The sequence below is a fragment of the Malurus melanocephalus genome, unplaced genomic scaffold (assembly GCF_030028575.1).
Source record: "Malurus melanocephalus ecotype Western Australia unplaced genomic scaffold, MMel_1.1 scaffold_23, whole genome shotgun sequence".
Taxonomy (NCBI): Eukaryota; Metazoa; Chordata; class Aves; order Passeriformes; family Maluridae; genus Malurus; species Malurus melanocephalus.
Window position 1 is genome coordinate 2,510,941 of NW_026623255.1, and position 16,029 is coordinate 2,526,969.

The window sequence follows — 16,029 nt, forward strand, 5'->3', positions numbered from 1 at the left end:
CCAAATGAAGACCTGCAAAAAAAACCCCAAAACCCCTTACAGACATCTGCATCTGGTCTGACAAATGACAGCCCCAAGGCTTCTAGGTGGAGGGGCCAGCAGGCAGGATCTGTCGGTCACAGCAGTGCTACACTCAGATAAAACCCCACGGTGGGGTCAGAGGAAATGGTGCAGCAGCAGCAGCTCCAGGGTCACGGCTGCCCTGCAGGCACCAGCAGAGCATTTAGCTGCAAACCATCTCTCCCCAGCACCAGACACTCAGCAGCTGTGCACTGTTGCTGAGAGCATCACTAAGCCTTTSAGGAATTTTTTTCCAGGCCTCGGGGCAGTGGCTGGTGCACTCAGYTGGGAGCTGGTGAGCTGTGCCTGCAACATCCCGTGCTGACCCAGGGCTGCAGGTGTCCCTTCAAAAGGCAACAAACCTCTCCCCAGAGTGCTTTGGAAGGGCATTTCCACTAAAACAAAGCCCTCAATCCCTCCTTCTCCTGGCAGGAATGATTTTGCTCCTGACACCACGGGTACCTGCAGCCAGGATGGACAGCCAGCACCACTGCCGCCTCTCTGAGAGAAGCCTGGCCTGCAAAAGGAGAATTTCCAAGTGGCATTCTCCTCACTGGGGTGTCAAGGGCAGATGGTGACATTCCCTGGGGACAGGCTCTGGCTTCCCACTGCACAGCCTCAGCGTGAAGGACTGACCGCGGCAGAGGCGGATGCTGGTGCCACCCTCAGGGGACCTGGGTTGGTCTCGCCAGCCCTGAGGGGTTTGTAGAGTCCTGAGGTCACTTGTTATCATGCTCAAATGGTGGGACAGTCTGGTTTGCCCTACAATGAAGGAAATTCAAACGTGGTCTGAAAACCAGGTGCTGAGGAAAGCCAGATAAAAGCAGCAGCATCCAGTTCTCATGCAGACTACTGAATGCAACATTTTCAGTCTGGACAGAGAAACTTCTCACAGCAGAATGGCAACCCTCCTGAGCCATTGGCATTTTCTGCCACAGGCAGTAAAGCCAGCCTCGAGGCTGCAGAGGGGCACACAGCAATCATCCAGTGTAATTATTATCTGCGTTTGGGAGAACAACCTCATTTCTTCTTTTCACTGTTTTTTTCATTTTTGCTTTCTTTTAATTTCTTCCCTTTATCCACCTGAATAATAGCTACTAACAGTTAGGCTGTACTGTGCAACACATCCTTAGAAGTGCTGTGTATGTGCATGAGCCTGGAAATCTTCTGTTCCTGGTGAGATTAGTTAGCCTCCTTTGGAAACACCTTTTACTGCTAACAGCTCATCTTTAGCTGTGCATGAAAACCCTGACACTGAAACTTCCCTCCTTCCCTCTTCACACACTGAATCCAACAAGAGGACAAACAGCACAAGAAACTGCATTGATATAACCCAAGGTAAATGCAGGCAGAAGAAGGAGCCTCTCAAGATGATAATTCCTTATCTCCACATGCTTGTATATCTGAAATCACTCACATTCAGGAGGAAAGCGGTGCCCTTTTGCATAAAACATCCTGTATTTGGGAAGGAGGTAGCCCTGACAGGTGACCCTAAAGCCAGTGGGCATGTACTGCCCTGGACCCGAGCTCCAGACGCCTCTCAATTGAGTGCCAACACAGAACTCTTATTTTTGTTTCACCTTCATCTTATTTGTGAGGAAAGAATCGTGTCCCTGCTTATCAGCTGCCAGCTGGTAAAACGGAGTTGTTGTGGTCTTTCAGCAGGGCAATTCCAGTTGGTGTGCATGCAGTCCCTCCACTGCGCTCCTCACAGCACTCCCAGTGCTGCAATCCTGCTCTTCTCAACAAACACAAAAGCTCTGGCTGGGGAAACTGCACCATCAGGAGAGCTTCAACTAAGAAATACCAGGAGTGTCTAAAGCCATTGAGGTAACAAGGATGGATAACTGTGAAGCATCAGGTTGAAGAACTGCAATACCCTTCAGTCTTCAAAGAAATGTTTACCCTCAAAGACATTTTTCCTAAGCAGATATTCAATTGAGCCATCAGGGAATTCTTTAAAATTCACATATGGGCACCAGTGGGGGCAGACACTGCAGCTGCAGAAAGTAGTTTGGTTTTGTACAAAATGCAAACTGGTGGAGGGAGCTGCCATCACCCAGAGCCATCTCCAACACCCACACTTCAGGTCCTCGGGGTCACCCTGGTTTGTAGACTGGTCATACACAGCTCTCCAGTCAGCCTGCAGTGGTAGTGGTGTACTGCAGGTAGAAAATATTCGGAGGATTTGGCTCATCAGAAACACTTTCTTGAGGGGAAAGGAGAAGGTGGAGATGCACTGTAGAACTTTGTAGTCTATAATTGGATTTTCCCTTAGGTCTAACTAAAAATAAATTAGCTAATAGTATATTCAATTAATTTTGCCAAATTCAAGTAATTTTTTTAATTAGGAGGGAAGAACTTAATCTCACAGAAAACAGACAATTTCCAAAGGCTGGCACAAGAGTATGCCACCAGAGTATGGCCCTATGAATTGCTGTGAGATGAGAAACACAGGCACAAACTTACACAGAAAATACAATTACATGCRAATAGTGGAGACAGCAGTACAATATGAGCTATTTAACCCTGGGGAAGTGGCATGTGGTGTCAGGAGGGCAAGTATTCTGGAGCTTTTTAATTCTTCTAGAGRGAGATTGTCAAGCTAGTGTATTATGATAAAATCAGAATTTCATTTTAGTGCTAAGGCTGGGCACATTGATTGAGTGTTCTCTCACAAGTACAGGTGAGTGCGAGAGGGACTGCAGCTTTCACTCGTGTTTCTGAAAAATGCCTTTGCCTGTACTTGACCAAATGCTGCAGGAAGTTTATTTGCTAAACTGGGGAGGAAGCAGGAGGGGAGACACCTGGTGTGATCGTGGCTTTATTGAGGTCACAGGACAATGGCACTGGTTGCAGATGAAAATGTCAGGRCGYAAAAAGGCATTGGGATGGTTGAGCCTTTTGCCTTTCTCTCAGCACACTCCAGTGTGAAAGGCCTTGTGGTGGCAGACACAAACTCCACAGCTGTAAAATCCCTCTGTTGGATCACTTTTAGTGCCTGGTACCATATATTTGTACATAATCAGACTTTGGAAAAGAGGGTGTCTAATTCTGATTTCTAGTTATTCCTCTCTGACATCTTACTGACAATGAAAACAGACAAAAGACAAAGTAATAAAATGTTTTACTGCCTCCCATTTCTTGTTAAAGTRACTGTTAACCCCCTGGCAGGTTAACAGAACTGTGCATGGCATTACAAATTAGAAAATTTGATAAAATTCTTTTTACCTATTTTACAAACTCATTTGTCCTGTACTAWATATTTATTTCCATTTTCTGTCTGTTCAGTTGCCCAGTAAAAGAAATCAATTTAGTATTTACKTCTCTCTTCTGTTATTAGAAAATCTGAACTAGGGAATATGCTGAAGATAGCAGTGAAAATTTTCCAGCTGAATCCAGCTGGATGGACAGAAACTGCTTCTTTCTGAATGCTCCCTTACATAGATTCTGAACGATTAAGTCTATAAATGCTCTAAGTACTTCAGGTATTATGCTAGTCAAAAAAACCCTAAAAAACAAAAAAACTCCACAAAAAAGTCCCTCCCAAAACCAAAACAAAAAAAAACCACCAACACCTCCACCAAACAAAAAAACCAAACACCCCCCCCCAAAGAAAAACCACACACAAAAATGAAAAAAAACTAAAAAAAAAAGGAAAAATAAAAGAAAAATTTAAAAACAAGATCCAGTATTTAGGTCCTCAGGAGTTGCCATAAAACCAGAGAGCATTTCAGAGGATTTTGAAACCATCGTTCTCCACAGGCTTACATGACAAATCATGTGTGATGACAAGTCCAGAAAATTATCAGGAGTCTTGTGATCTTTGGTCTTTTTTCCTTACAGTCTCAGTTTGTGTGACTAAACAATTCCTTGGCAAACTCGGCTTTCAGTTTTGGAAAAAGTCTGTAGCCCTTTGGCTGCAGAGCTGACCTCAGGGACCAGAAGTCTAGAGACTGAGTAAACAGAAAAATAATAAAAAATGTTCAGTTTTTAAAATCATGTGCTTTTCAAAACAAGTTTATGAGTTTTGAGGTTTGTGGCATGATTGCTGAGTGTGTTAATTTAGGAGTATCGATTCACATTTGGGAATGTGCTCTTTCTTCCCTGCATGTCAGCATGGCACGGCTTCCTCTGCTGGGGATGGTTAAGGACAATCAGTTGATGTTCCAAAGAATTATGGCCCTGAGTCCAAATCTTTAGCTTTTCCAGGCAGATTGTGGATTCTGTTGTTCTTTTGTGGCAGAGCTGGTGTCCTGCAGCCCTGGATGACAAGGTGGGTTCGGGTATCTGGCCCAGTTGTTGCCCCTCCATTTTGATCAGAGGTCATGTCTTGGCCCAGCAGTAGCATGGAGTGAAACTTGGACAGTTTTTCAAGTGGAAGAAATGGGGCTTTTTAATTGCGTCTTCTTTTTTCTGCAACRTTGTGCTATTTGATGTGATTCTCAAAATGCAGCCACCTTTTTCATCTGGCTGTTGGGAATACGGATGATGGAGGACCCTCCCCAAAAAACCTACAGGGATAATCAGGAGYGTTTTATCACAAAATGTCTCTTAAGTCTCAAAACTTTTTTCTTTTGAAACCACAGCAATGGTCACTGTAAAGACTCCTCTGTAGCTTCTGTGGCATGTTACAGCAGTGTTTAAATTCAATGTATTTCTATTTTTAGCCAAATTAACACATCATTGTCTAAATCTTTTCCCAAATTGCCACTGGTTAGATGAACAGCCTGTTTTACTAACCTATTTCCACTCTGGAAGGCATCCATTCATTATTAATACYTCTCGTCTCACAACAAATTTTGCTTACGCTTTCCTCTTTACTTACTCAGCTTTTGAAAAAATGTCTCTGGGGCAAACACCACAACAATTCCCTGCTTCCCTCTGACAGTACAAAGTAAACTGCTAAATCAAGGGGTATTGTCTACTGAGGCATAATGCTGCAGAGTGGGAGGGTGCAAAGGGTGGTGTTTTGGTGCTGGGTGCCCTGGCACTGCCTTTTCCTCTCCTACCTGCTGCACTGCACAGAGCAGAGCCACATTTGGAAAAGTCCCTTTGCAAAAGCTCAGCTTATGACCCAAATTCTYAGTCCCCATTAAGTGACACTGGAACTGTTGTTGCTATAAAAAGAAATCTTCAGTGGTTGCCTCTCAGAGCCGTAGCTGTCCAAGAATATCGCAGCAAAGCCACTTTCACATTTTCTGCGGGTTTTTTCCTGATTATCAGGATATAGACTTCTCCACAGTGCTCTGCTTGACATYTCCAAAATGGCATTAACAACCTAAGTAGCGAGAAATGTAGGATCTGCTGGACTTGCTGCTGGATGTGGGGCAATTACTCTCTCCTATCTCTGACCAGATATTCTACTTAGTACAGAAATAAGGATTTCTTCAATGTATCAGACCTTGGCAGGACACAAAGGGAACTATGAAACATTCAGTCTTTCCCCGAGACAAAATTAATCCCAAACTCCCCTCCTACCCCTCTGTGAAGGAGAACAATGATTGTGAACTGATGTATTTTGCTACCCACACTTAGACAAAGTAGGCAGCCTCAGGAACATGGGCTTTTAGTCTCCCACCAGCCTCACCAAGGCAGCTGTCTACAAGAGCCTGGAGAAAACCAGGAGACAGTGGAAATGACAGTCAAGGGAAAGCCCTGATCTCCCAGTGGCTGTGGCCAGTGCAGAGACACCCCTGTAGGGCCTCCCTTGCTGCTGCTGGGCATGCAGGTATCCGTGYTGGGCTGGTTCATTGATTCTCCTTCTTTTCTTTAACTAGCCGTGCATTTCAGTCACTCCTCCCTCAATTTCAAGAAAGACTGGCTTACCTAAACAGCAGTAATTCTGAAAAAAACCCAACCCACAAAGCAGTGACCAGCTGCTRTTATCTTGGTTGGGGATGGCAGGGGAGTTTGTAAAAAACCTGTAGAAGCTTTCGTTCTACTATGGTTTTTCCAGTACGTGTTGCTCTGAACCTGGCTGTCAATAACAACTCTTCACTAGACGGCTTCTAAATTACTGATGTGTCCAAAGTAAAAGGAGGGGTAATAAAAACACAAAGAAAATATGACCCAGACATTTCTATYTATCCTCCCTTCCCTACCACCCTTTATAAGGAAAGAGATCACTTCTTAGAGGAAAAAACACAGCACCTGGAAAGAAGCTGCAGCTTAGTTGTCCCCATATTATGCTGACGAGGTGCATGGTCCATGCTGGGAACAAGGAGTCACTTGTGGGAATTGGTGGSTGAGCATTTAAGAAGAACTCCAGGGTTTCTCTCTCGAAGGGACAGAGGTTACCAGCCTTAAATGGCTTTTGGTGCTGCTGAGTGCCTCAGATTTGATTTTGTTCAATCAAGATTGAAYTGCTCTGCTACTCTTAGTAGTTTTCTGCAATTTTCTTTGCTCATCAGGTCAGGCTCCAGCCCTACAAACACTTAGGCGCAAACCTTTWTGCACATCAAATAGTCCCTCTGTGCCACTGCACTCGTTTGATGAAAGCATATCCTGAAATTTTTGAAGAACTGAGGCCTGGGGTTGTGGAGAGTAGGGACTCTCAGCTTGTAATACCAGTCAGACATCAGCCACTCMCATGGTATGATGAAAATACTAACAAATGGTGTTCAGTATTGTGTTCTGCATGGTGTGCATTTGTTCTAAATGTTTTACAGCAGCACTGATATTCAGGAGAACTGCAAATTCTGTTTACTTTCCAAGTGCAGTGATTTTTCCTGTCGGAAAGGAATCAAGGAGAGTAAAGTCAGGTGTTTTCAACAGCACTAATCACTGCTGTGACAGACATCTGCAGAAGGCAAAGGGACAACTGAGGCATTGCTGTGCTGAGGGCTGCTCCAGCCACCGACAGCAATGTGGCTGTCTTCTCATTGCTGGGGATTTGCTCTGATTTCAGGATTRCACAGGTCTCTGATCCTACTGGGCCTCTCATGCCACTGGCTTCCCCCTTTCCTTATGTRGCTACTGATTTTAGGTCTCAGGTTGATGTTTAAAGAGATAGGGGCAAACCAAGTTTTCTTTAAGCCCAGTTTGTTTTAAAGAAGCATTCATTGGATGCTCTGAATGGTTTGCCACCTTTGAAAAGGCAAGCAAAAGTATCCTGCTGGACCAGATTTCCATGCTGCCATGGCAACTCTGTTTGCAGGACCCCAGCTAGACATTTTAAAGATATTTTCAAGAGACCTACAGAGGGCTGACAGTCACGTAGACACAGTCTCAGTGTGCAGCTGAAGACAAAAGTTGGCAACTGCCAGATGACTATAAACCTGATTGAATAAAGTGATTTTTAATGATAGTAATTTCCTGATTTAATGCATAATAGGCAACTGCACTCTGGGTCCTGTTAGCAGAAGGTACATGGAGAAATGACCAGGTACATTTTAGAACCAGAGGCTGTCTCTCCACTCTAATAAAACAGAACAGAGACCATTACCTGGCCCTGAGGACTGCAGGCAGAGCTCTGCTCATATTTGCACTAGTAAATTCACTTCCCCTCAAAACTGGATCAGTGTTTCCAGCCTAACTACTGCAAAGGGTGCCAGACCCACGCTGAGTCCTGGCTGTGTCTGGGAGTGGATGAGCAGCTGGAKGTCCAGCAGCACTGAGGAAAGTTTGGGTTCAATGCTTTGAAGCCGCCTGAAGACTCTGTGGGCTGTGCAATCGATACGTGACCTGCTTTATTTAGATGGTGTGACCACCCTGCCTGAACTGGTGTGTCTTTTCGTCCTCCCCTCCAGCCTCCCCTCTGTCTGGGCAAAGCTCGGGCTGCCCATACATGTGTATGAGCAACGTGGATGCTAAGTGAGACTTTGGTGAGATTTTAATTGACAGCTGAGCTTTACCCTTCCGTACCACTGTAGTCAGATCCTCTGGGCTATGTCTGTGAGAGTGCATTTGCCTGTGGCGTGTTCTGCGGTTCACTTAATGTCACCTTCTCGCCGCTGTCACAACACGGGCTGGGTGTCAGGCAGTGTCGCTCATCCATGCGTGTTCACCCCAGGCTGTCTCCCAGCACGCTGYGACCTTGCCTTGAATTGGATACATAACTCAGGAAAGCTTTTTTGCCTTGGTTCTCCATTATTTTTGTCAGGAYCCAGCTGCGGTCGGGGCAGGACTAAGTCCCCTGAAAGATTTTGAATGTTCATTGTGAGGAAGAACTTCTGGAGAGTGGAAAAACCTCTCAAGTTCAGATTAGATATGAGCTTTTCCCTGTTGTTTCTGTTTCAGTATAGAAGCTCCACAGCATTATTTGCAGTTGTTTCCTTTATCTGCCCTCTGGCTTTCAGAGAGGACATTTGCCTCTGTTTTGACACAGCAATAAGAGTTACAGAGTGAAACTAGGCAACACTATTGGAAGAGCAATGTAAGCTCCCCACCATGAATACACCAACTATTCTAAATATCCTGCTTCCAACTGCATACTTCAGGGAACATCTGCCATTGTCTGTAGTTGCAACAGTATCTCAAATAAGCAGTTTCTAAACCCCACCTTTCATGCTTTCTTAAGAAAATAGATCCAGTTACCTAGATCCCTCAACAMAAAACATTTGGGGCTTCTTTTCTATTGGATGTAGCTTAAGTTATAAGGAAACAGAAACCAGAGTGCTTATTTCTTCTGTTCAGAGTGAATGAGCAAGGTGAGCATATTCAAAGTCTTCAGAGGCTTGAATCAGAACAATGACAATGAATGTATCCTTCATGCTCAGAGGTTCTCTGGTGAGTTTCTTATTTTTTTGTTGACGTCCTGTTCATATTGAAAGGAAGAAGTTGGTGGAAGGTGCTGTGTAGGCACAGCTGTGGAGTCAGTGCTTGCTGGGGAGCTGTCGCTGATTTCACCTGGGACTTGACACTGGGCATTGCCAAAGGGGCATCCTTTCTCATTGCCCCTCACATGAAGCAAGGAACCAAAAGCRCTTTTCAAAGTCATCTGGGTCATGGGCTGGTCCTGACTGCCTGTGCCAACCCTGTATCATGCCTATGGCTCTGCTGTGGTGCCAGAAACTCAGAGAGAAAGCCAGAAAGGACTGAGCATATCTTAGTTTTACACTRTGCCTGGTCACCTGAACTTTGGGAATCATTGTTTCATTCAAATAGTTGCGCTAGAGATGTCTAGGCAGAAAATGCACACTTCTCTGATCAGATGTCACCCCAAGATCACAGCATGGTCACCATGGACAAAAAGGTACAGAGGTACTTAAACAGATGTAATTCATCTCAGTTTGAAGATGAAGTGTCCATTTGAAGAAATGAACTGCACCACGAAAATACCCGTGCTTCTGCAGAAAAAGAAAGGATTCCTAGCTGACATGTACCTGTCCCCAGTGGAGGACATCTAGGAGAATCTCACCTAAAAACAAGGCAGAGAACTGCCACATCCCTCCATCTTGTTCAATACAAGAATTTGTCTGGCTTGAGGTTCCCATTGCTTCTTCTCCTCCCTTTGTTAGGTTAAAGGGTCTTTTGGTACCTTGGCAAGTCTCAGCAAGTCTCTCTGGAGCATTGATAAACACAAATGACCTGTTAGTCTTATGAGAAATACACCAACATTTTCCCTTAAAATGAATCTTTTCCTTTTCATGTGTAAAGATGCCCACAGAAGCAGGATGTTGCCAACTGGTTTACAATTTTGGTGAGACAGGCTCTGAGGCAGGAGCCCAGCCTTGAGCTGTCTGGATGGGATCCTGGATGAACTGGATTCCCCAGGAAATGTCAGGGTCTCTGCTGGTTTCTGAACTCATGAGGAGAGCAAACACATATTTGACTGAAATAAAAAACTAAGTCACTGCTGTAATTTTTCCCCCTGATATTAAACAAGTGTTTAATTWAAAAAAAAAAAAATCCGACAGATGGCAGGGCTGTACCTAATGCAAGACTGAGCATTTCTCCAGTGAATTTAAGGTGGTCTGAAAGAGATTTAAAAAGGCATGGGGTGGCGAGATAGATGCATTACTGAGAATATATAAAAGAAAACCCTAATATCTTTCTTGCTTTAAATCACATTGAGGAAGTTTTCTTCCCTTTTCCTAATTAGCTTTGCAGTGCAGGGCCATACCTGTTTTATCCAAAAGCCTCCTGGGTGTCTGCTCAGGTACTCCAGGGTATCCTGCCTCTGGTAACTGGTCAGCAGGAGAGGCAGGATGAGGTGTTAGGTGCAATGCTTGCACCCCTCAGCGCTAGCGGAGCTGTCCCAGGCAGGAGACCAGTGCAGTGATGAGGGAACACCAGACCTGTTAGTGATTGTGCTCCAGCAGCACTAAACCTTCTGTTTCTCTGTCCTGTTTAGATTTCCCTGACTTTGCTTTCTCCCACTGCATTGTCCCACTTAGAGCCAGCACCATGTCTTCCACCATGTGGGGAACCAGAATTTTAATAAAGCAAAACACTGTAAGGTGACATCTCTGAGGCGTGACCTTTTCAGGAGAAATATGGAGAGTTTTGTAGCTYTCACTAGGTCATGACTCATTTATAGAAAAAATATGAAATAATCCTTTAGGTGAAACACCACTGAAAGCCTTGGATCTCATACACATTATTCACTTGTTTATGTCCGAACTGTCTTGGGGGTTTTTCTGGGTTGGAGGTGCCTGAGTCAGGTACATTTGCTAGGAGACTTCTGCCTTAATCCCTTCCTGGTYTTTTTTTTCTTTCCTTCCTCTTCCACCCACACGGGAAATGAGGTTTGGGCAAGTCACCCGTGGATTCCATCCTGCCACGTCTTCTTTTTCATCCTGGTGGTGATGGTGAACACATTATTTGGACCAAAGAGTTGGTATAAAATAAATGGACACTGTTGTGCATCAGAGGTGTTTGTTTCCTTTTCCGTTRATGATTTACAGAGAATTCTGCTGTAGGTGTGCAAGAGGAAGGATAACTGTGTAACTGAATTGTTGAGGGGGTCAACCAAACACGACTCAGCCACATTTTCCTGCAAGCTAGGCAAGCTTGCAAGCTCTCTGGAGAGTCTGAGTTAATGTGGGGTTTTGATTGGATGTTTTGTAGGTTTTAATGCTTTTTTCTCCTAAGGAAAATGAAAAGAAACCAAGCATGAATATTTAAAYTGAGYKTCCCATARGTTTTGCACTTTCAKGCAAATATGCTGAGGTGMGATTCTTAAGCAGAAAAATAAGGAAATTTCACACTATTGTCCATACCCTTGTGATAAAGAGGTGTGGATATTTTTTTCTCTTGGGTACTTCATTGCTTTGTAGACCCTGAAAGACACAGYGTGAGGGCTGGGACAAAAATTTTCTGTTGCGTTTCCAAAATCTTTGTTTACAAGAACCTGAACATGGGCTGTTACCATCTTTGTGAGCCCTGGACCTTGGCCAGACCTGCTGTGCCTACACAGCATTTGCAATTTAGACTTTCCACCACCAGTTCCCTGGCTTTTGCTATTTTTGATGACCCACCCAATGAAGGGATAAATCCTTTCAGGCTTGAAACTTGGAGCAGTTTCCTTGAATGCAGGGGGAAGGATGTGGAGGTGACCTTCTTCATTCATGAGGAGAAAGAGATTATTCCACCAGCAAGAAGGAGAGGAGCAGGCACAGCTTTCCTTCCCCTCTCTGAGACTTTTTCACTTCCTGAGACACTTGGCATGAAAAATGGGCACCAAATCCAGCCAGTGCCCTACAATTTATGTGTGTCTCTGGATCTGTAGAGAGCATCATATACTTTTCCTGTACACCAAAGAGATGCATTTGTCTTTTGGATGAATTTGTGYCAAAATAAATCTGAAGATAGCAATATGAATGCACCAGTATTTATGCAGAATTTTTTTTTTGAAAGGTTAAAAAATATGCACTGGGAATGAAATAAAATTAAAAAAAAAAAATCCCAAACTGGTGGCTTGGGGAAAAAAAAATACAACTCTTTTTTTGTTTCTCTCTGATGCCTTACYCTCAAGGAAGGTTTGGGTAGGACATTGGCTGGGACCTTATTTTCATTTCCATCAGGAATGTTTTTTAGCTGGCACACAAACTACATGTGTAAATAGCCCAGGAGTTTGGGAAGCTGCTTTACTATTTCCTCCTATAACCAACAATGGAAACCCTTTGAGAACCGTACAAGCCTCAGCGGACATTCACATGTCTCCTGACTTGCAGGATTAGCTGCCTTGCTCAAATATTTATCCTGACKGCTCTTCTCCCTGAGGAGCAGCTGCCTGCCTGCTCTGCAAAGCAGCCCAGCTGTGGGGGAAAAAGGGAGGGAAGGCTGGAAGTGCCAGCATTGGGGTGCCCACAGAGCTGGGCTATGAGGAGAAAAGCTGATTTGTAAATATGGTTTGGGCTGATCTGAGTTTATTCTGTCACAGGGTATTCAGCATCAAACTGAAAAGTGCAGAGCCGCTGTACTGTGTGCAGAATTGGCCAATTCCAGCGTACAATAAGTTAGCTCAGCACAGTTGCACTTCTTTGCCTTTCTCGGTGGGTCCCCAATTTGTCTTCATTTTCATTCCTGTCTCTACCTTCACTTTAGCTGTTTTTTGCAGCCTGTGCCTTTCTGGATTGATTGCACAGAGCCTGCCCTACATTGCTAGGCAGAGCACAGACTGATCCTGTTCAGTGTGTATAGTTATTTTTAAATGATCTGTTAACCAGAAACATGAAAACTCAGGCTTTCCTTGATGACAAATATTCRGCTTACAGAATTCTGAGAACTTCTGGTTTCACATAGTCACARAAAGATGGAACATTTCAGAGATGTGTGCTCAGGAATACAAACCCTTTATGGCATCTTTTCTGTGTTTAATACCTATTAGAAGAAAATAGGATATAGACAACTACCTGCATAACTCAGTTTAAAAAATGGGGCCCAGTCTTAAACCTGCATGTAAATATCTTCCTAAATGAGGTAGTCTGTTATAGCTCAGASAAGTTTTATGAATTAGTTTGGAAGCAGACAACAGCTAAAATAGAAACAGGGACACACTTTGGAGAACATATYATAGCTGCCCTTGTGTTAAGCATTTCTACCCCTCCAACAGCAACCTCGGTGTTGCTGAAGTGGGTATGCAGGACAAGATGTACTTTTATCCCATTGGAAATACCCCCATCACCTCGGGAGAAGCTCCTTACTCAGCCTGTTGAGAATGTGCTGTTGCTGGTGGTGTTCCAGGAGGAGAGGTGTGGAACATTTTTGAGTGCAAATTGTGCTTGAAAGTAAATTTGAAGTGAAGCAAAAATGGCAAAAATTTACAAAAGCTGGCCAGCAGAGAAGAGAGGAACCTCACAAGAGTGCATCGGTGGTGGGTAGGTGATTCCTCTGYAATAACAATCACAGCTCCTGGCTTCAGGCTTCCAGCTGGGAACTTCACCACACCTTTGAGCATGRCAAATCCCAGGACCTGGTGCATGCCATGCTGCTGGCAATAAACCCTGCCACTCCCAGCGGGAGATGTCTGTGCCTCAGTATGCCCAAGTTGCCAGCAATAGCAAGCAGACCAAGTGAAATCCATCCGTGTTTTTGGAGCATGGTTGYTTGGAAGATTTGAAGAAGACAGCTTCCTTCCAAAGCCCAAGTGAGCAAACAGCATGTGAGACAGGGTGAGCCAAGGGCAATGTTGTMATTTAATGCTCCTATTCCTTTTTATCAGTTTATTTATTTGAAGAGACACAGACAGTAGGTTTGACTGAAACAGAGGAGCCTCTTTGTAACATCCATGCCCAAAGAATGACAAAACAGGACAACGTGCAAAAAYCATCCTGCCAAAAGGTGAGCCCCCAACTCTGGTGTGAATCTGGAACTAACACCCAGATACTAGGAACGACCAAACCCAACCCAGGCTTTGATGGATTTTATTGTAGTAACTCCACCAAGCTCRGTAGGGAGTATTGAAAAACCTGGTCCACAACACATCAATAATGAATACCTCTGGCATTTTGTCTAAGACCTTGTATTGAGTTAGAATGCATGGTTATATTAATTTATGKGTTTACAACTCATACTTTCCCTTCTCTTAAAACAATGGATTTACATGGCATATTTCACAGACAGGAAGATGATTTTTTGGCACCAGAGAGATGTGTGCAGTATGTAGAGGTCACTCAATATAGAACTAAATTACATTTCCGTTCAGGGTGGTATTAGAATGGCACCAGATAGCAGAGCAGGTTCAGTTCAGGAAATGAGTGATACTTTGTGTAATCAGATTTGCAAGGGAGATTTGGCAAGAAGGATGCACACAGACAAACTACTGCTGAGTATGGACATGGCATTAAAACCATTAATTTTTCAGTTGTGGGGGATCACTAAAGACCTGCAGGAGAGGAAAAAGGCACATTGCCTCCATTTATTTAAATCAGAGCCAATACTACCAGAGACACAGACTCCAATACTCAGCAGTCAAAGCGCTGAGTGCAGTATTTATGCACAGGAGTCAGTGCTGCTGTCTTTGTGGTCTTATGGCTGCTTATTCTACATGCAGGGTTCAGTACTGCAGGTACTGTGATGTCCTGAGAGCCTTATTTAAGTGCATTTGTTAGGGAAAAGCAGTGGGGACACATTGTTGATTTGGAGAGCTGAGTCCTCCTAGCAGCAGGCCCATCTTGGGCTGTTTTGCACACATGTGAGCAATCATCCAGCCACCTAAAACTACATTTTAATGTGTTATATCACCAGAATGTCTTCCTCAGGGAGGAGCATTCCTCCCACTCCTTCCAAACGTAACATTTTCTATCAATCAACTTAATTATACTCTAACTACAGTTTCGAAGTCTCACTTTCTAAAGTTCAGATGTGTTCTCCAGGTGATTCCAGCAACATACACCATAAAAAACCWATGGATAATCCTACAGAAATATCACTCTCCTGTTTCCCAAGACTGGAGACCATTATTCACATCAGACCAGTCTTCGCCAGCTCACACAGAGCCTTCCCAGTCCTGCATTGGTCACATGCTTTATCTCTGCAATGCAAAGAGAAACAACACATTTCAAGTGAATGCTGTGTGGTCCCCTTGCAGTTGTAGGAGGAGGAGAATGGAAGTGCAAGTCCTCTAACCTTCTTCACTCGTTCCAGGATGGAGATTGAAAGGGGTGTCTTTGGGGCTTTAAGAGAAAACTGTACCTGGAATTCTCCCCAGACAGCCAGCGTTGCTCATTATTATCCCTCTGAAAGGCTGCCAGGAGAGGTTTAGCCTTCACCCTTGGAGGTTTTCCAGATACAAAAAGACAGAGCYGTGAGTAACCTAGTTTGATCTCAGAATGAACCCTGCTTGAGCAGAGGTTGGACTAGAGGCCCCCCATGGTCTCTTCCAGCCCCATCTACCTTCTGATTCTGTGAAAGAAGCATTCTTTTGACAAAGAGGAAAAGACTTTAGAGAAACCTCTGTGCTACATTAATAAGCTTTCAAAGGCAAACACAAGGATGACTTGAGTCTGCATTGTCACATACCCGAGTAACATAACAAAATAAACTGATCTGCAGCATTCACTTGTCTTCCAGGTACTCCCTGGACTTTGTCTTGAGGTATGTGACAAAGTGGTCATGCTAAAGAAAAGCAGATTTCAGTGTTTTACAGCTGAAAACTCAAGATTTTGGAGAGGTAGTTCAGGGAGCATTTATAACTGAGTAGGGCATGTGGTGCTCCAAGTCCAGGAGCCAAACAGAACTGCTTGAACTGGATTTGATTCCATGCCCCTAGTGTAAGAGTCGTCTTTGCAGCCTCCCCCTAGTAATCCTGGTGCTTCACAGGAGGTGTCTGAGTAATGACAAATGCCAAGAAGGAGCATTTACCAGGGCACCACCAACATCACTGCTGCAGGGCTGGAGCTTCTGTCTTACCCTGGAGACCCTCACTTGTTAGCCTGAAAATTAAACACATCACCTTGATAGTATTAAGGGGGAGGGAATTTGCAGATTTGAACAATCTTGTGCTTAAGTGGAGTGACACAGTAATAAGAAAAGGTACATACTTCAGGGAAAAGTACATTAAATTTTGGGCTTCCCAATTAA

General features: G+C 44.1%; 1 protein-coding gene across 1 annotated transcript in view; it reads left to right on the forward strand.

The window, feature by feature from the left end:
* The window catches only part of CCN6 (cellular communication network factor 6), a 67,376-nt gene that overhangs the window by 43,053 nt on the left and 8,294 nt on the right, over positions 1 to 16,029 (forward strand). The window lies entirely within an intron of this gene.